Source organism: Mauremys reevesii, linkage group 7 (assembly GCF_016161935.1).
Source record: "Mauremys reevesii isolate NIE-2019 linkage group 7, ASM1616193v1, whole genome shotgun sequence".
Lineage (NCBI taxonomy): Eukaryota > Metazoa > Chordata > Testudines > Geoemydidae > Mauremys > Mauremys reevesii.
Genome location: NC_052629.1, coordinates 56820083 through 56837458, shown reverse-complemented (window position 1 = coordinate 56837458; position 17376 = coordinate 56820083). Strand labels below are relative to the sequence as shown.

At 39.6% G+C, this 17376-nt stretch overlaps 1 protein-coding gene across 3 annotated transcripts in view; it reads right to left on the bottom strand.

Annotated features, from left to right (window-relative positions):
• RASGEF1A (RasGEF domain family member 1A) overlaps nt 1–14440 on the bottom strand; it is a 268854-nt gene extending 254414 nt beyond the window's left edge. Inside the window, exon 1 of one of the 3 annotated variants that reach the window (XM_039481402.1) lies at nt 14290–14440. The gene's annotated coding sequence lies outside the window, so the exon portion shown is untranslated. The remainder of the gene's footprint in view (nt 1–14289) is intronic. The other 2 variants (XM_039481406.1, XM_039481403.1) reach the window with 2 other exon arrangements.
• Nucleotides 14441–17376: the final 2936 nt, after the last annotated feature.

The window sequence follows — 17376 nt, the reverse complement described above, 5'->3', positions numbered from 1 at the left end:
AGCTCCTCGGCCTGCCCCTCTTAGGGCGCTGGTGCACTGTCTACACTGGCGCTTACAGCGCTCCGCCTTGGGGGGGGGGTGTTTTTTCACAGCCCCGAGTGAGAAAGTTGCAGCACTGTAAATTGCCAGTTGCAGAGAAGCCCTCAGCTCTATTTTCCTTTCCCCACTTTCTTTTCTCCCCTCTCATCCTCACTGGTCCTCATTTGAATCACTGGCAGAAGACGTGCTGCAGGCGGATCTTGCAGTAAGGAGCACAGAGAAAGCTAGGAACACAGCCTGTTTTTGTTTTGTTTTTGTTTTTTTCTCTGCACAGTTAATCCTCCTATAGAGATGCACAGGGCTATTACTCTCTCCTGGTCTCACTCTCTCTCCTACTTCACAAAGGCAGCTTTTCATTTTTTAGTTCCTTTGCAGTACATAGGTGTTTGGCTGCAGGAAACTTTAAATACTCTTTGTCAGAAGGCACACAAAGCGCATTTGTGCATTTACATGTTCAGGTGCAACACTGCTGAACTTTTCATTACCGTTACAGCTTAAAGTTGTGGGTCTTTTTCCTTCATTTATGGTCTCCATGAACAATATGCTCAAAGAAATATAAATGATACCATCAGTAAAATAATTTATAAGAATCTTTATGTTATTGTCATATTAGACTCTTGGCTGCTGCTGCTTCTTTTTTTTAATATACAACCAGTGGGGGTAAAGCCTGTTATAAGGTTGGATTCTAACTTCCATTATAACCCACTTCTTTCAGTTGCTCTTAACTTTCACAAATACATTTTGGGATGAAGTTTTCCAGGTTTGGTGAGAGTGAATTTATTGGAAAGCGTGAGCAAAATTAGTTGAGCCATTTTTATGTGCATGGAGCAGAGGGAAATTATTTTCCCCGTACAGCAATCAGACCACAGATAGGCCTGAAGTAGGCTATGTAAAACAAAACTAAACAGACAATATCCTTTCTCTGTACAAGTTATTGGACTCAATATAGGAGTAACAGGATGAAATTCTATGGCCTATGATAGACAGGAGGTCATACTAGATAACATAATGGTCCTTTCTTGGCATAAAATGTATTTGTATTTCTATTTATTTTTTCCTTTCTCCAATATCAAACTTCATCATGAGCGTGAATGCCCAATTTAATTATTTTCAACTCTGAGTTTCAAACCCATTCAACAGCACTGAGACTGGGTAATTGTTTTATCACTGATACTGCAATTGTAATAATAGTAGTTGCAGCAGAGGATGGTAAGCAAAACAATGAGAAAACATGGGCGTAAGCAGTTATCATTATTAAAGCTGATTCACAAAAGGTAAATGGTTGTTAGGCAAATATTTCAAACTGGAGCTAATTGTATAATTAACTCTTTCTGTGAAAGTAAATTACTTCCCCTCTTTTGGTTTCTCTTGCCAAATCCCTAGCTTTAGGTTTGCTTGGTTTTATGCTAATAGCAGTTTTTGTTTTGTAAATAATACTGTAATGTAGTGGGTACTCTTCTTAGTTCTTTACACTGTGTGTGGCTTTTGTTACCTTCCCCCCCGCCATTTTTTCTTCCTTTCTTTCCCCAACTGGCTATGGCTGTTACGACTAGTGTTTTGTATTGCAGTTGTGTGCCAAAGCCTGCTGATGGGGGGTATACAGGTTTTTTGGTGTCCTCTAGTGGGAGTTTTATGGGTTAATTTCATTCAGCTCAAGGAGGCAATCCCGGTTGATTAGTACAGCTGAGTTTACTTAGGTTTAGCACTATAAAGAGTTGCAGACAGAGGAGAGAAAGTGGTTTGGAGTGACCAGAAGCCAGGGTGGGAAGCTGCAGGGAAGGAATGCAGCTGCAGAACTTCTGCCAAGTTTGTATTGTTTTTGCTAAACCAGAGCCCATGAAACAAACCCCAAGCCCCTGAACAGGTTGTTTAAAGCTGAACCCCATTCCTGCTCCAGCCTTGTCACAAACACAATCAGATTCAGGGCTCCACTTAGGTGCTGCACACAGGAGCCTAGAGCACCATTTAAAGATGGAGGGGGTATAGATTCCTGCCCCTGATCCTCCTCTTCCCCTCCAACACCTGCAGCGTGACCACCCCCAGCCCACGAGACCCTACATCCCCCCACTCCAAGTTTTGAGTGACCTGGTGTGTGGGGTTGCAGCACCGCTCAGGTTTGACCCTGCCAAAAAGTATCTGGGCCATGGCTTGGCTATGGCTTTTTAAATGCATAGGAAATGCTCTTATTCTCCTTGCTCTGAAGAACTCATAATCTGAGGCATCTCAGTTGTCTAACCTGTTCTCTTTTCAGTGTGATTCACTTTGTTTTTCTTTGTTCCTTTAACACTTGTGCTGCTGCAACTGATTTCCCTCCCTCCTTAAAAAGTTTATTTCATTCCAGCATGTGGATGGCTGGTATGAAGGTGGATGGACTGTATGAAGGAAGATCTTTATTCCTTCCATCTTGGAAGACGGCAAGAAGAATAAGACTGAGACAGAAGATATCCGGATTCTATCGATACCTCTGCCACATACTCCCTGTACGACCTTGGTAAGTCCCAGTGCCTCAGTTTCCCTACCTGTGCAATGGAAAATATTTACCTAATTCCTATGGGTGTTCTGATGCTAAATTAACTATTGCATTGCGATTGGATTGAAGGTACCATTTAAGTGCTACAGATTTTTTTCTTACAATGACTTATAGTTGCACTCGATTGCAGGGGTAGTCAATTATTTTTTGTGAAAGTCCAAATTTTTTGGCCAAGGTCCAAACTCCAGAGAAACATTTTTCAAACTGCAATAATGTAAATGAAAAGATTTCACGGTCCACTCAAAATTGGTGGTCTGGATTTGGCCCGTGGTCCACCTATTCACCCCTGCTTCATTGTCACCTTTCAAATAAATCCTTTTAATTCTTGATGTTTATTTCCATCCCTTAGTCATCACTCAAGCAAGCCGTGAATATTTATCCCTTTTATGATGCTGCCTCCTAAATCAGAAGAACATTTGCAGCCCTTCTCTAAATTCCATCCAATTTTTCTGAATTGAATGTAGTATTGCTGTTGAGGGCTACTTTGTGACTGGATCATTTCATTGTTTCTCCCGTGTGGGCAGTCAGTTTCATCTGGTTTTGGTATGGGTTTTTCAGAAGCAATCAGGGAGAGAGAAACATTTTAAAGTAATAAAAATATTATTGTAAAGCCACAGCAATTGGCCAGAGGACTTAGACAGATGTATTAGATGAAACCACTTCCACATCTCTTTGAGATTGACTAGAGCTCAAGTTGGTGGTATCCTTTAATACTTTCTTGTAACTCTGCATTATATGTGAACCCATCCCTTAGAGATTTCAAGTAGCTTGTTGCTACAGATACCAAGCTTCCATACTACTCCCACATTCTGAATCATTTCCTCTCTATTAGTAAGAAGTTGGTTCTGGACGGTTTCTCCTCTGGTTGGAGTCTCTTTCTGGATGATAAAATTGCCCTGTGTGTGACTTAAAAACTTCGTGGATGATGCATGCTTCAAAGAATTTGTTACCCAAAAGGTAACTGTGTAGTTAAAGCCCTGTATGGTGGGGGAGGAGGATAGGGAGCAGGGACAAAATGCTATGTACTGCTTGTATATGTAGAACATAGCTAAAAGCAGATACATCATCTGTCAGGGGTCTGCTATGTGACCTGGACTCTGTAATCTAATACATTTCTTCTTCCTCTACCTGCTCTGAGTTTCTCTCTGTAAATTGTCTCTACTACAGTATTTCTAACTGAGTGAAGGGGCACTTGTCAGCTCGCTTAGTTTCTTTGTCTTTTTGTAAATTATAACTATAATTCTGGCAAAACAAACAAATAAAATGCTACTGAATTAAAGTACTTTTCAGTTGATTGTGAAAAAGGGGAGGGGGAAGAGGGTGTGGTTATTGTTTTTTTGTTCTTGAATTGTTCATGCATGTCAAGTTTCTCAGTTGAAGATTCTCTGACAAACTTGGTAAGAAGGGGGATAAATAATGTTCCAGTGAACTCAATAATTTCCCCCTGCACTTAAAAGGAAGGATGAAATGGGATAGGTTAGAAATTCGACCACCATTCACTTGGCTGAGGGCAAATATGAGGCATTGTTGACTAAAATATGGGGTAGATGGTCAAAGGGAAGGGCCTAACATCATCATAAAACCAGAAACTGTGAATGTTTGAAATTCCTATTTTTAACAAAGTTCTGTCTATTGAGTCTGACCGTCTCATGTGGATTGAGGCATAAGGTAGCATAACATCTTTGCAATCAGGTACTTCTACTATCTCTTTAATACATGTATTCTTGGATAAGAAGTACATTCTCACATGGTGTCATTATGGCACAACTGATGGCACCCTTGTCTCTAGGCTGGAAGGTCAAGGGGTCAAATCCCATTTGAATGATAATGCTGAAAATAAAATTTCCAAATTTGCTGGGCATACTGAAATTAGAGGCAGAAGAAAATAATGAGGAACAGCAAAATCAGATAAGCAGATTTAGTTATTTGTGACAGTGGATGGCAAATACCTTTCAGTGTTAACAAATATAAAATAATTAGCTTATAAACAAGGAACTAAACCAGGCAATTTGTATTAAATGATACATGTGTCCAGCACAGAGATAATGAAAAGGATTTTGGGAGTCTCTTTAATTTTTTTTTTAAACCCTCAGCCCTGTACCAGTTGAGGTTCTAGAAGGCACATGCTACCTTGGAGTAATAATACAGCAAAAATAGCAATGCATAAAGTGTGGAGATTGGAAACGACATGGGGTGTACTGTGTGTAGCAGTGATCACTATCCTTGTTTGTCTAGTTTAAGGCTTTGATAGGGAACAGAGACACAGCTGATATTGTTGGTTGACCCCTAAACTTTAAGGTTAGAAGGCACCATCATGATCATCTAGTCTGACCTCCTGCATATTGCAAGCCACAGAACCTCACCCACTCCTGAAATAGACCCCTAACCTCTGGCTGAGTTGCTGAAGTCCTTAAATCATGGTTTAAAGACTTCGAGTTACAGAGAATTCACCATCTACACTAGTTTAAACCTGCAAGTGACCCGTGCCCCCCAGGGCCTCTGCCAAGCTGACCCCAGGGGAAAATTCCTTTCGACCCCAAGCATGGCAATCAGTTAGACCCTGAATATGTGGGTAAGACCCACCAGGCAGAGACCTAGGAAAGAATTTTCTGTAGTAACTCAGAGCCCTCCCCATCTAGTGTCCCATCTGCAGCCACTGGGTATTTTTGCTACTGGCAAGGATTAAAGTGTCCTTGCTGATTGTTTTAGACCAGCTTTCAATTAGAGCTTCTTGGGGGGGAAAAGCCCTTGATTTGGAAATGTTGTCATGGAGTTTCATGGGCATCATTGTTCAAGTGCCCCATGCTTCCATATTTCTTTGAAGGCCAGGCTCCATGGTTGGATTACATCTTCCATGATGCACCACAGTTCATTCCTCCTTTTGGAGGGGGAAGGTGGTGCATCATGGATGACCTTTGTTGTGGTGCATCATGGGAAACGCAGTCTGCAGGGTGCCTGGCCCATAGGAGAGAATGGAGGTAGGATGTGGCAAGGATTTGGTTAGTTTGCTCCTGAATCTCCCACAAATCTCGGAGCAGTATTGTGAGCTATTACTTATCCTTCCTGGCATCCCACATGTAAGGGTTCTTTTTGCCTCCTCCTGTTCATTTAAGTGATGCATAATGTTCCTTAGTGGTAACTTCAGGGGTGTAATATCAGTGTGCTAATGATTTTTTTTCCCACTTAACCCAAATTCTGCAGTCTCATTACCCTTCCTGTGTGGGAATCTGGATGAAAAGGGACATGGTTACGAGTTAACTTGTGTAAGTTGGGAGTCATATTCATTGTCAGGAGAAGTGTTATCTGAATTGGGAGGGCTAGTAGAACTGCCCTTCTCCTAAGAAGGGATCCATGGAGTCCAAAAGGATAAAATGGATTCAAATGAGCAAGCATGTTGGTTTGGATGGCTTTTCACATTTTCTTTAATGTGTTTCCACTCTGAAAATGACATGAATGGAATTACTCCAGATTTGTACAGCTCTAGCCAAAAGCAGAGCGTATTTAAATTATAAACAGTTAATTAGAGCTTGTCAATTTTTATGTTTTATTTAATTTTTGGCAGAGTAATTTCAATCAAAAAGTTGCTATTTATCATAAACAAATTTTGCAGAAAAAAATGTTCAATTTTAAAACACTTATTTTTTTCAATGAAAAAATGAAAAGTTTGCAGTAAAAGAAGTGTTTTGGTTTTCAGTTAAACAAGCCCTAACAACTTTGTTTCTTTTTTCGTGTTTTTTAACCAAATTTGTTCTTTAAAAAATGAAAGTTTTAAGGTTGTGTGTTTTTTGCTTTTTTTGGGAAATTTCAACTAAACAAACAAAACATTTTTTTTAAGTTTCCCATGAAAAATAATTGGCATTTTTCAAATAGCTCAAATGGCAAGTCAGGAAAGTGGGACTGAGAGGCACACAAGCTTTTTGCTTTAATTATTTTAAGAAGAGCTTAAATACTTTATGTACCATTCATTGCAAAAGTAACCTTAATTCTGGCATTTCCTAACTTTTGAGTACTTGTCTTTGCGACCTTAGCCATCTCTCTCAATGCTTGTTATGTATATATAATTTGCTTAAAAGAGTCTGTCAAGCAGAATTATTGAGCTTATATCACAGTTGAAAAAATGAGGGATATACTGTAGTATTATTTAAAATACAGCATTTAGTTTAACACCTGTCTGTCTGACAGCCATGCATGGTAGGGGATCAGGAATCGTCATACATATGCCATCTTTTTATACAACAAGGATCCTCATAGTAAGAGAGTTAAATACAAATGGCAGCTAGAAAGGAATGTATCCCCATTAGGGCGGTCAATTAATTGCAGTTAACTCATGCGATTAACTACAAAAAATTAATCACAATCAAAAAAAAATTATCGTGATTAATTGCCCTGTTAAACAATAGAATACCAATTGAAATTTATTAAATATTTTGGGTGTTTTTTCTACATTTTCAAATATATTGGTTTCTATTACAACACAGAATACAAAGTGTACAGTGCTCACTTTATATTTTTATTACAAATATTTGCACTCTAAAAATGATAAACAAAAGAAATTGTATTTTTCAATTAACCTCATACAAGTACTATAGTGCAATCTCTTTATCCTGAAAGTGTAACTTATAAATGCAGGTTTTTTTGTTACATAACCGCTCTCAAAAAGAAAACAATGTAAAACTGTAGAGTCTACAAGTCCACTCAGTCTTACTTCTTATTCAGCCAATCGCTAAGACAAACAAGTTTGTTTACATTTACAGGAGATGCTGCTTATTTACAGTGTCACCTGAAAGTGAGAACAGGCGTTCGCATGGCACTTTTGTAGCTGGCGTTGCAAGGTATTTACGTGGCAGATGTGCTAAACATTTGTATGCCTCTTCATGCTTCAGCCACCATTCCAGAGGAAATGCTTCCATGCTGATAATACTCATTAAAAATAATGCATTAATTAAATTTGTGACTGAACTCCTTGGGAGAGAACTGTATGTCTTCGGCTCTGTTTTACCCGCATTCTGCCATATATTTCATGTTATAGCAGTTTTGGATGATGACCCAACACACGTTCATTTTTAAGAAGGAGATGGGATAGCTCAGTGGTTTGAGCATTCGTCTGCTAAACCCAGGGTTGTGAGTTCAAGCCTTCAGGGGGCCACTTAGAGATCTGGGGCAAAAATCAGTACTTGGTCCTGCTAGTGAAGGCAGGGGGCTGGACTTAATGACCTTTCAGGGTCCCTTCCAGCTCTATGAGATAGGTATATTTCCTTATATTATAACACTTTTGCAGCAGATTTGACAATGTGAGATATTTAAATATGAGATATCTAAAAATAGCTACAGCACTCAACCCAAGGTTTAGGATTCAGAAGTGCCTTCCAAAATCTGAGAGGGACAAAGTGTGGAGCATGCTTTCAGAAGTCTTAAAAGAGAAACACTCAGATGCAGAATCTATAGAACCTGAAGCACCAAAAAAGAAAATCTACCTTCTGCTGGTGGCATCTGACTCAGATAATGAAGATGAACATGCATCAGTCCACTCTGCTTTGGATTTTTATCGAGCAGAACCCATCATAAGCATGGATGCATGTCCTGTGGAATGGTGGTTGAAGTTGAGGGGATGTATGAATATTTAGCGCTTCTGGCATGTAAATATTTTGCAACACCAGCTACAAAAGTGCCCAGCATCACAAGATATTTACATGTGAATGCCTGCTCTCACTTTGAGGTAACATTGTAAACAAGAAGCAGACATCATTATCTCCTGTAAATTGTAACCAAATTTGGTTGTCTGAGAGATTGGCTGAAGTAAGACTGAGTGGACTTGTAGGTTCTAAAGTTTTACATTGTTTCATTTTTCAATGCAGTTATTTTTTGTACATAATTCTACATTTGTAAGTTCAACTTTCATGATAGAGATGATACAGTACTTGTATGAGGAGACTTGAAAATGCTATTTCTTTTGTTTTTTACAGTTCAAATATTTGTAATAAAAATAAATATGAAGTGAGCATTATACATGTTGTATTCTGTGTTGTAATTGAAATCAATATATTTGGAAAATGTAGAAAACATCCAAAATATTTAAATCAATGGTATTCTATTATTTAACAACGCAATTAATCCAGATTTATTTTTTTAATTGCATGATTAATTGTGATTAATTTCTTTTATTGCTAGACAGCCCTAATCCCCATTATATGTAACATCATTTTATATACTGCTTCCTAATGGAGAATTAAAATGCTATCAGAAGAAATGGGATGAGGTAGTGAAGGATTAATTAAATGTTCAGAGGTTAAGATAAATTTTGAAATTGTGAATGTTTACTTGAAGCTTACCCAAATGTGACTCTAAAGAAGTGGGCTGGAGAACTTAAGCGAGATTGTGTACATCTCTTGAGCATGATTTTGAAAGTGCTGAGCACCTAAGCTTAAACCAACTTTTTATAAAAACCTGTCAGCTTTAATAAAATGTAGCTGTTCAGTTTGGGGTGAAGGTGCAAGTCTGCTCTTACTTAATCCAAACCGGATCGCTCATCCCTAATTTTAAATGCCTTTGAACCTAAAGATTGATTTAGTCAAACTGTACCCATATGAAAAGAGATTCTCATCAAAGCAAGCTATGTTTAACGTTTAATCATAAATATTGTATGGACGTTTTGCATAATGATGATGATACATGATTTTCATTCCTATGAAACGGCCTAGCCCAGGGTAGGCAACCTATGGCACGCGTGCCAAAGGTGGCAGGCAAGCTGATTTTCAGTAGCAGTCACACTGCCCGGGTCCTGGCCACTGGTCCTGGGGGCTCTGCATTTAAATTTAATTTTAAATGAAGCTTCTTAATCATTTTAAAAACTTTATTTGCATACAACAATAGTTTAGTTATATATTATAGACTTATAGAAAGACCTTCTAAAACATTAAAATGTATTACTGGTAGACAAAACCTTAAATTAGAGTGAATAAATGAAGACTCAGCACACCACTTCTGAAAGTTTGCCAATCCCTGGCCTAGCCTGAGGTTAGATTTTATATTTGGTGGGGACTAGATATTGTTTAAGGACATTCCGGAACTAAGTTCTGCCCTGGAAGAATCACACAGGAAGGTAAAATAGGCAAGATGTGACATCCTTTTTCTTTTTCTTCTAAAAGTAATGTCTATGTACAACTTTTCTTGGGGTTACAAATGCCTCACGATGGCACAAGTGCACTGAATTCTACTTGTTGGTATCACGAGGACAAACAGATATAAATTGTCAGTCAGGAAATTTAGGCTTGAAATTAGACGAAGGTTTCTAACTATCAGAGGAGTGCAATTCTGAAACAGCCTACCGAGGGAAACAGTGGGGGCGAAGGACCTCCATGACTTTAAGATTAAGCTGGATAAGTTTATGGAGGGGATGGTATGATAGGATAACGGGTTTAGTCAATAGGTCAATAACGTGCCACACTGGTAATTAGTACAAAGGGTCAGTGTTGGGATATTGTTAGCCTTTTCCAGAGGGTCTGGCTGGAGAGTCTTGCCCACATGCTCGGGGTTCAGCTGATCGCCATATTTGGGGTTGAGAAGGAATTTTCCTCCAGGGTAGATTGGTAGTGGCCCTAGAGGTTTTTCGCCTTCCTCCGAAGCATGGGGCAGGGGTCACTTGCTGGTGGATTATCTGCTACTTGAAGTCTTTAAATCATGATTTGGAGCATTCAACAGCAGAGTCTAGGGAGAGAATTAGTTCAGGAGTGGGTGGATCGGCTAATGTGGCCTGCATCTTGCAGGAGGTCAGACTAGATGATCATAATGGTCCCTTCTGATCTTGAATTCTATGATTCTATGATTTTCTTGTATGAAGTACCATACAATAAGATGGCAATGATATTGACCATGTTCAATGCATAGCGCTTCCTAATGCTGCTTGAGTTTCATTTCCAGAAGTAGTCACTTGAATCTGTGATTTGTTCATAATTTGATTAAATAAAATGTGAAAGGAGGATTGCAATATGTGACGCAGAATGGAATTTGGCCCTTATTCTAGGCAAGCCCAAGTACAGGAGAGTAGCTGCAATGAAATAGAAATCTTCCTTACAGATGTCACCTAGGCCTGATCTCTCCAGAGCACTGGAACACAGATGTGCAAAACTTAGAGGTTTTGTTTATTTGTTGCCCCTGATATTTGAATTGATGTTTTGGATTCACATAAACTCAAAACTCTAAGTGCAAATTTGAGCAAAGTAGCTGATTTTTATTCGGATTTGGGTTGCAACTTTATGAAATGTCCACAATTTCTGAAATAGATCTGTACCATAAACCTACCTCCACGCAGGTTATAAACTATGGTAAAACTTCTGAAAAACTAGGCCTGGGTTCACATTGGTAACTAAATCATAAACTAGGTGAGATTTAATCTGATTTTGAGTTTCATTATGAAAATTTCATTCTGCTTTAGTTTAGTGGCTCTTGGGCAGTTAAAGTATTTTGCTATCTCTATGGGATGTCCTTTTTATGCTATCTTCCCATATGTTACCATCTCTTGGATAACACAACCTCCAAACAGGATGCACCCACTTCAGAAATGTTGAGAGTCTGACACTGTCTGTAATAACAGTATAAACCCCACAGCCAAAAGTAACATTGAATATGAGTTAATGGCTGGCTCTCCAAGCTCCTATCAGAAATGGTTCCACAGCAAAACTCTGGCTCCAGACTTTGGATTGAGAATCCTACTTTTCTATGGTCTGTCTTTTGTAACTGGCTGAACCAGAACTCCAGATCTGAACAAACTCTCAATTTAGGGAAGTTTCCACTGAAATCTAAACATGACAGTTTTAGGCCATCCCTAATACTTATATACAGAGGTGATGGGCACTCCAGACAGGGGCGGCTCTAGCTTTTTTGCCGCTCCAAGCACGGCAGTCAGGCTGCCTTTGTCGGCTTGCCTGAGGGAGGTCCCCGGTCCCGCGGATCTGGCGGCTTGCCTGCTGGAGGTCTGTCGGTCGTGTGACTTCAGCGTACTTGCCACCGAATCCACAGGACTGGCAGACCTCCTGCAGGCAAGCCACCAGATCCGGCTTGGAGCGCTGGTGCCTGGAGCCGCCGCTGATTCCAGAAATACCATAGAGGCACAGGATGCCATGGTGATAGCATTTCTTTATAAAGCAACGCAACTTATTTTAACCTTTCCTTCTTTCCAGCTCCCACCAGCAAATAATATACCCAAATGACCAATAAACTGAATGGAGCGAAATGGCATTTAAAGTGAGCACTCATTCTTCCCTAAAAATGGAACAATGGCAGATATGAAGTCTCTGAGAACAAAAGCAGACAACCTCCCATTAGCTTACAAGTCTCAGAATTTGGGTTACACCAATGGCATATTTTTTGAATAATGCATGTTGCAAGAATGCAGCTTAAAAAAAAAAAGCATTCTGTTCTGTTCTAGAGGGGGCTCCTTGCGCATGTACTGAGTCTGCATTGGCTTCCTGCAGTCTGGCTCTTGTAATTAGAACAACTGGTTTAATTATATTAAACCTACTGGTTCACAAGTCTAGAACATCAGCCCTATGAAGGGTTTAATTCACTAGGGATGGGACAGCACAATACAAGGTTTGCATGCATGATTGATGTAACTTGATTTTTTTTCCCTCTTGTTGCCAAGTTACAAAAAAGTGTTATCTCACTGGATTGTCTACCTTTAAATAGACTAAATTCCCAGCCAAAAGGAGTCATGCTGATTAAAAATTGATCATATACTGATGTCTCTTGGGGGGGGGGAATTACGAATAAGATAATTTTTATTCTAGACATTGGCCAGACATGGTCAAATATAGCTCTTCAGTCCCCAGAGACCCTGGCATATACCACTGTAGCAAATTACTGAGTTTGTGTGAAATAAATAACTACTAATTTATAATTAAACAGTATGAGTATTAAGTCTTTAAAAGCAGTATCATGGTGATATATCAACCAAACTGTATCTTGGATTGTTTTCTTCTCTGGCCCCATTGAATTAAGAAAGGTGAAATGGCTGTGAAACTCCATGGCATTTATGAATGCAACTGCCTGTAAGCCCCCCAAGTGATAAAGAATTACCTTAAATATAGTTTTGATTCACACTGAACATTTTACAAGAAAATCTGATTCCAGTAGAAGATATGGTATAATCCCTGCTGAAATATCAAACATTTTTTGTTTTGCCTGTTCTTGAATATCGGTACAAAAGGACAATTAAATCACAATTAATTTTGAGATTGCTTTGTACTAGTGTAAATGTTTGTGTGGCATGGCAGTAGGTACAGAAGGGTCTATTAACATATTTTCCCTAGTGGAGAAAGCAAGAGTTGATTCCAAAAATATATACACTATGTCAAGAATCCATTGGTCTTACTGGCTCCCCAAATGCTGTATGGTATTCAGCATTAACTGCTGTTTTGTCAGCATCTTAGACGTGACCAATGTAGGATCTGTGGTCATGTCTGTACAGAGACTCTTTCATATTAACAATTGCAGGGAAGTTCTCTTGTTTTTAAATGCTTTAAAAGAAACAAACCACCCTCAGATAAAAGTCAAATTCTAGCAGGTCTGACCAAACAGAATATATGAGTCAATGCTGTATGTAACACCTTTTAATGGGTGATAAATAAGGGTACATCCAGTCTCAACTGGAAGAAGACATTCCACAGAACAGGTAAGAGAAATAGTGCAAAAGAAGTATCTTCAGTACAGTTAACCCATAAGGGATCCAAGGGTAAGATTATGGGATTCTGCATTGTGATACCAGCTAGTCTGCTATTCTGGTTATGGCATGAAAGAAACATAATTCAGAATCAATTTAATGGTGCTACCTTTTAGAAGTAACCCAGTTGGTAAATGGGACATTTGGCTTGCTGGGGATGAGGCTACACAGGCTAGATGAAAGCTTCAAATAGAGAGCAAAAATTAAAAAGTATGAGCAGCAGTAGATGCCTGCTTAGATCACTCTGCTTAAAATTACATGCCTTCTCAGAAAATGGAAGAAGATAATTTCTCCAGGAATGTAAGAATCTAGGGTTAGGGTGGGGTGGGGGAGATTTTGTCCTAGCCAAAACCAAATAAGTAAAACTCTCCTGCATGCTGCATTTTTTTGATCAACAGCAAAGAAATGTATTGACAAAATTTGTATGTATGCATACACACATGCACACACAGAATACAGTGCTCAGCAGACTTCTTCTGATGGTTTTAGTAAGTACAGGAGTTTTTAAAATGACTAAAAATTGAATATAATCTATTTGCATTCAGAACACTTGCTGGGGAAAACATGCCAGGGTGATGTTTGGACTATGGAATTTCAACTAATTAAAGTGATGAAACAAATGCTGTGTGGATGAGTCTGCAAGTAGTCCATGACAGAATCCTGACACACTGTATTCCCAGAAGTTGAGTACAAAAGCATGCCTGATCATTTAGAAACATTGAGATGCTTCTCATATGTGCTGGGGCAGGTGGTGGTGTTCTCATAAAAGTTGCATTAAGGAGGAAAATGCACTTTAAATGCTGTATTTTCACTAGCTTTCTATTCAGTGGATGCAGCTTAGAATGGCATACTCAGGGTTAACACCAGGAAGGCACACTGGTGGCATGTACTGCCAGGTGTTAAAACACCCACTGAATTAGCTCCAGTGCCAGCCTCTGTTCAGAGCTTGGCACCTCTTCAGACTCAACGATATAATATCATAAAAGATGTGTTAATCTCTTACCTTGATCAGATCCAGTGTAGCTTTTTGGTTGTTCTCCGTCCACTACCAGAAAAAGAGAAATTAATGCCAGATCCCAGTGAGTCATCCTAAATGACAGAGTAGGCTCACTCTTTGCACAGGCTGCTTGCTGCCTCTGCTGTGTGACAGCTGCCGGCTGGCTTTGGAACAAGAGTGTCCCATTCTGCAGCCTACTGCAGGGGGAGTTTGAGGAGAGAGAGAGAGAGTGAAACAGGAGGGTGAGAGAGAAAGCAAAAGAGAGAGGAAAAGACAGACCGGAATATACCATGTAGAGGTTCTCTCCCCCTCTCTGCTTGGTGCACTGACATATGATGCGCTGTTTAAAAGTTACTTTTTAATATGTGATGCAGCCTCTGATTTAAAAACCTCCCCAGTTTTGCCCTTTTTTTTTAAATTTTTTTTTTAAACTATGCACAGAGCAACTTCTGGATGTTTCAGTGATTCCAGTTTCTCTGTGTGTCAGTGGCATGGTTTAGATGCTATACAAAGAGGATGTCAAGTAGCAGCCGATGTGACTTGTGTATGTGTGAAAGGCAGCGTGTAACTGGCAGCGTGTATAGATTCCCTGCATTTGCAGGGTGGCAGACTAGAGGAGGTGAAGTGGTGATTCTGGGACCTGAAGAGTGGGCAAAAAGAAATCATTACATAATCACAAGACATGCTGGAGGGGGCTCTTGGGTGCTCCCAGGATCATACATGTGAAAATTCTGCCTTCAAATGGAAGGGAAGGTTGGGATGATTTCCCAGCCTCTGCTGGATCATCCCCGCTTGTGTGTCTGGATATTGCTAAATCCTCAATTCCAGAAATGTCACTTATCCTTGGGGATCATAAAAATACCTCCAAGGAGCAAATATTTTGTGTTTGTGATAGACCAGATTGCACCAAATGGCAGGTATTTTCCTAGGGAAGGATATGCCCAGACAGTACTCACCCCTACCTTTTAAAATACAAATAGAATATTGTATTCTACTGTCAAAATCTGTTTTTTTTCTTTTTTCAGAAAAAAGAAATATTTCCAGTGCAGCTTAATAGAAGTTTGTGGTTACTGAGAGAGTGTATTGTGTCTTAGGGTAGAGGGAGTGATGGAAGGGTAGAGATGAATAGGTTCCCACTACATGTGCTGCTGCTGCTGCCACAAGCTAAATGGGAAAGGTATCTTTTTTGGGGGCAGGGAGCTTTGTTGAAAACACTGGCAGTACCTCCCTGCTGATGACCTGCGAGTGTTACCATTCACTGTGTGTCACTGCTAGATCTAGGCGAACCTCACTATGTTTAGAAATACCATATTCTTATCCAGTAGGGTGACCAGATAGAAAGTGTGAAAAATAGGGACTCTGTGTATGGGGGCGGGGGAGGGTTTAATAGGTGCCTATATAAGAGAAAAAAACAAATATTGGGACTGTCCCTATAAAATCGTGACATCTGGTCACCCTATTATCCAACCCTCCTGGATCTGAAAAATCAAGTGGTGTTGCATATCAGATGGTACTTGGGACAGGTCACTAGAAAGATAAGAATAAAAGTGTGACCATACTGGGTCAGACCAAAGGTCCATCTAGCCCAGTATCCTGTCTTCTGACAGTGGCCAGTGTCAGGTGCCCCAGAGGGAATGAACAGAACAGGTACTCATCAAGGGATCCATCCCCTGTCATCCATTCCCTGCTTCTGGCAAACAGAGGCTAGGAACACCATCCCTGCCTATTCTGGCTAATAGCCGTTGATGGATCTATCCTCCATGAACTTATCTAGTTCTTTTTTGAACCCCATTATAGTCTTGTCCATCACAACATCCTCTGGCAAAGAGTTCCACAGACTGACTGTGCATTGTGTGCAAAAATACTCCCCTTTGCTTGTTTTAAACCTGCTGCCTGTTAGTTATTTGGTGACCCCTAGTTCTTGTGTTATGCAAAGGAGTAATTAACACTTCCTTATTTACTTTCTCCACAGCAGTCATGATTTTATAGACCTCTATCATACCCCCCTTAGTCATCTCTTTTCCAAGGTGAAAAGTCCCAGTCTTATTAATCTCTCCTCAGCCAGAAGCTGTTCCATATGCTTAATCATTTTTGTTGCCCTTTTCTGAACCCTTTCCAATTCCAATATTTCTTTTTTGAGATGGGGCGAACACATCTGCACAAAGTATTCAAGATGTGGGTGTACCATGAATTTATATAGAGGCAATATATTTTCTGTCTTATTATCTATCCCTTTCTTAATGATTCCCAACATTCGCTTTTTTGACTGCCACTGCATATTGAGTAGATGTTTCAGAGAACTATCCACAATGACTTCAAGATCTTTCTTGAGTGGTAACAGCTAATTTAGACCCCATCATTTTATATGTATAGTTGGGATTATGTTTTCCAATATGCATTACTTTGCATTTATCAACACTGAATTTCATCTGCCTTTTTGTTGCCCTTTTTACCCAGGTTTGAGAGATGCTTTTGTATCTCTTCACAATCTTACTGGGACTTAACTATCTTGAGTAATTTTGGATCATCTGCAAATTTTGCCACCTCACTGTTTACCCCTTTTTCCAGATCATTTGTGAATATGTTGAATAGGACTGGTCCCAGTACAGACCCCTGGGGGACACCTCTCTCCATTCTGAAAACTGATCATTTATTCCTACCCTTTGTTTCCTATATTTAACCAGTTACTGATCCAAAAGAGGACCTTCCCTGTTATCCCATGACAGCTTACTTTGCTTAAGAACCTTTGGTGAGGGACCTTGTCAAAGGCTTTCTGAAAATCTAAGTATACTATATCCCCTGGATCCTCCTTGTCCACATGCTTATGGACCCCCTCAAAGGATTCTAGTAGATTGGTGAGGCATGATTTCCCTTTACAAAAACCATGTTGACTCATCCCCAACAAATTATGTTCATCTATATGTCTGACAATTTTGTTCTTTACTATAATTTCAACCAGTTTGCCCAGTACTGAAGTCAGGTTTACCGGTCTGTGATTGTTGGGATCACCTCTGGAGCCCTTTTAAAAAATTGGCATCACATTAGCTATCCTCCAATAATTTGGTACAAAAGCTGATTTAAATGTAGTTCTGC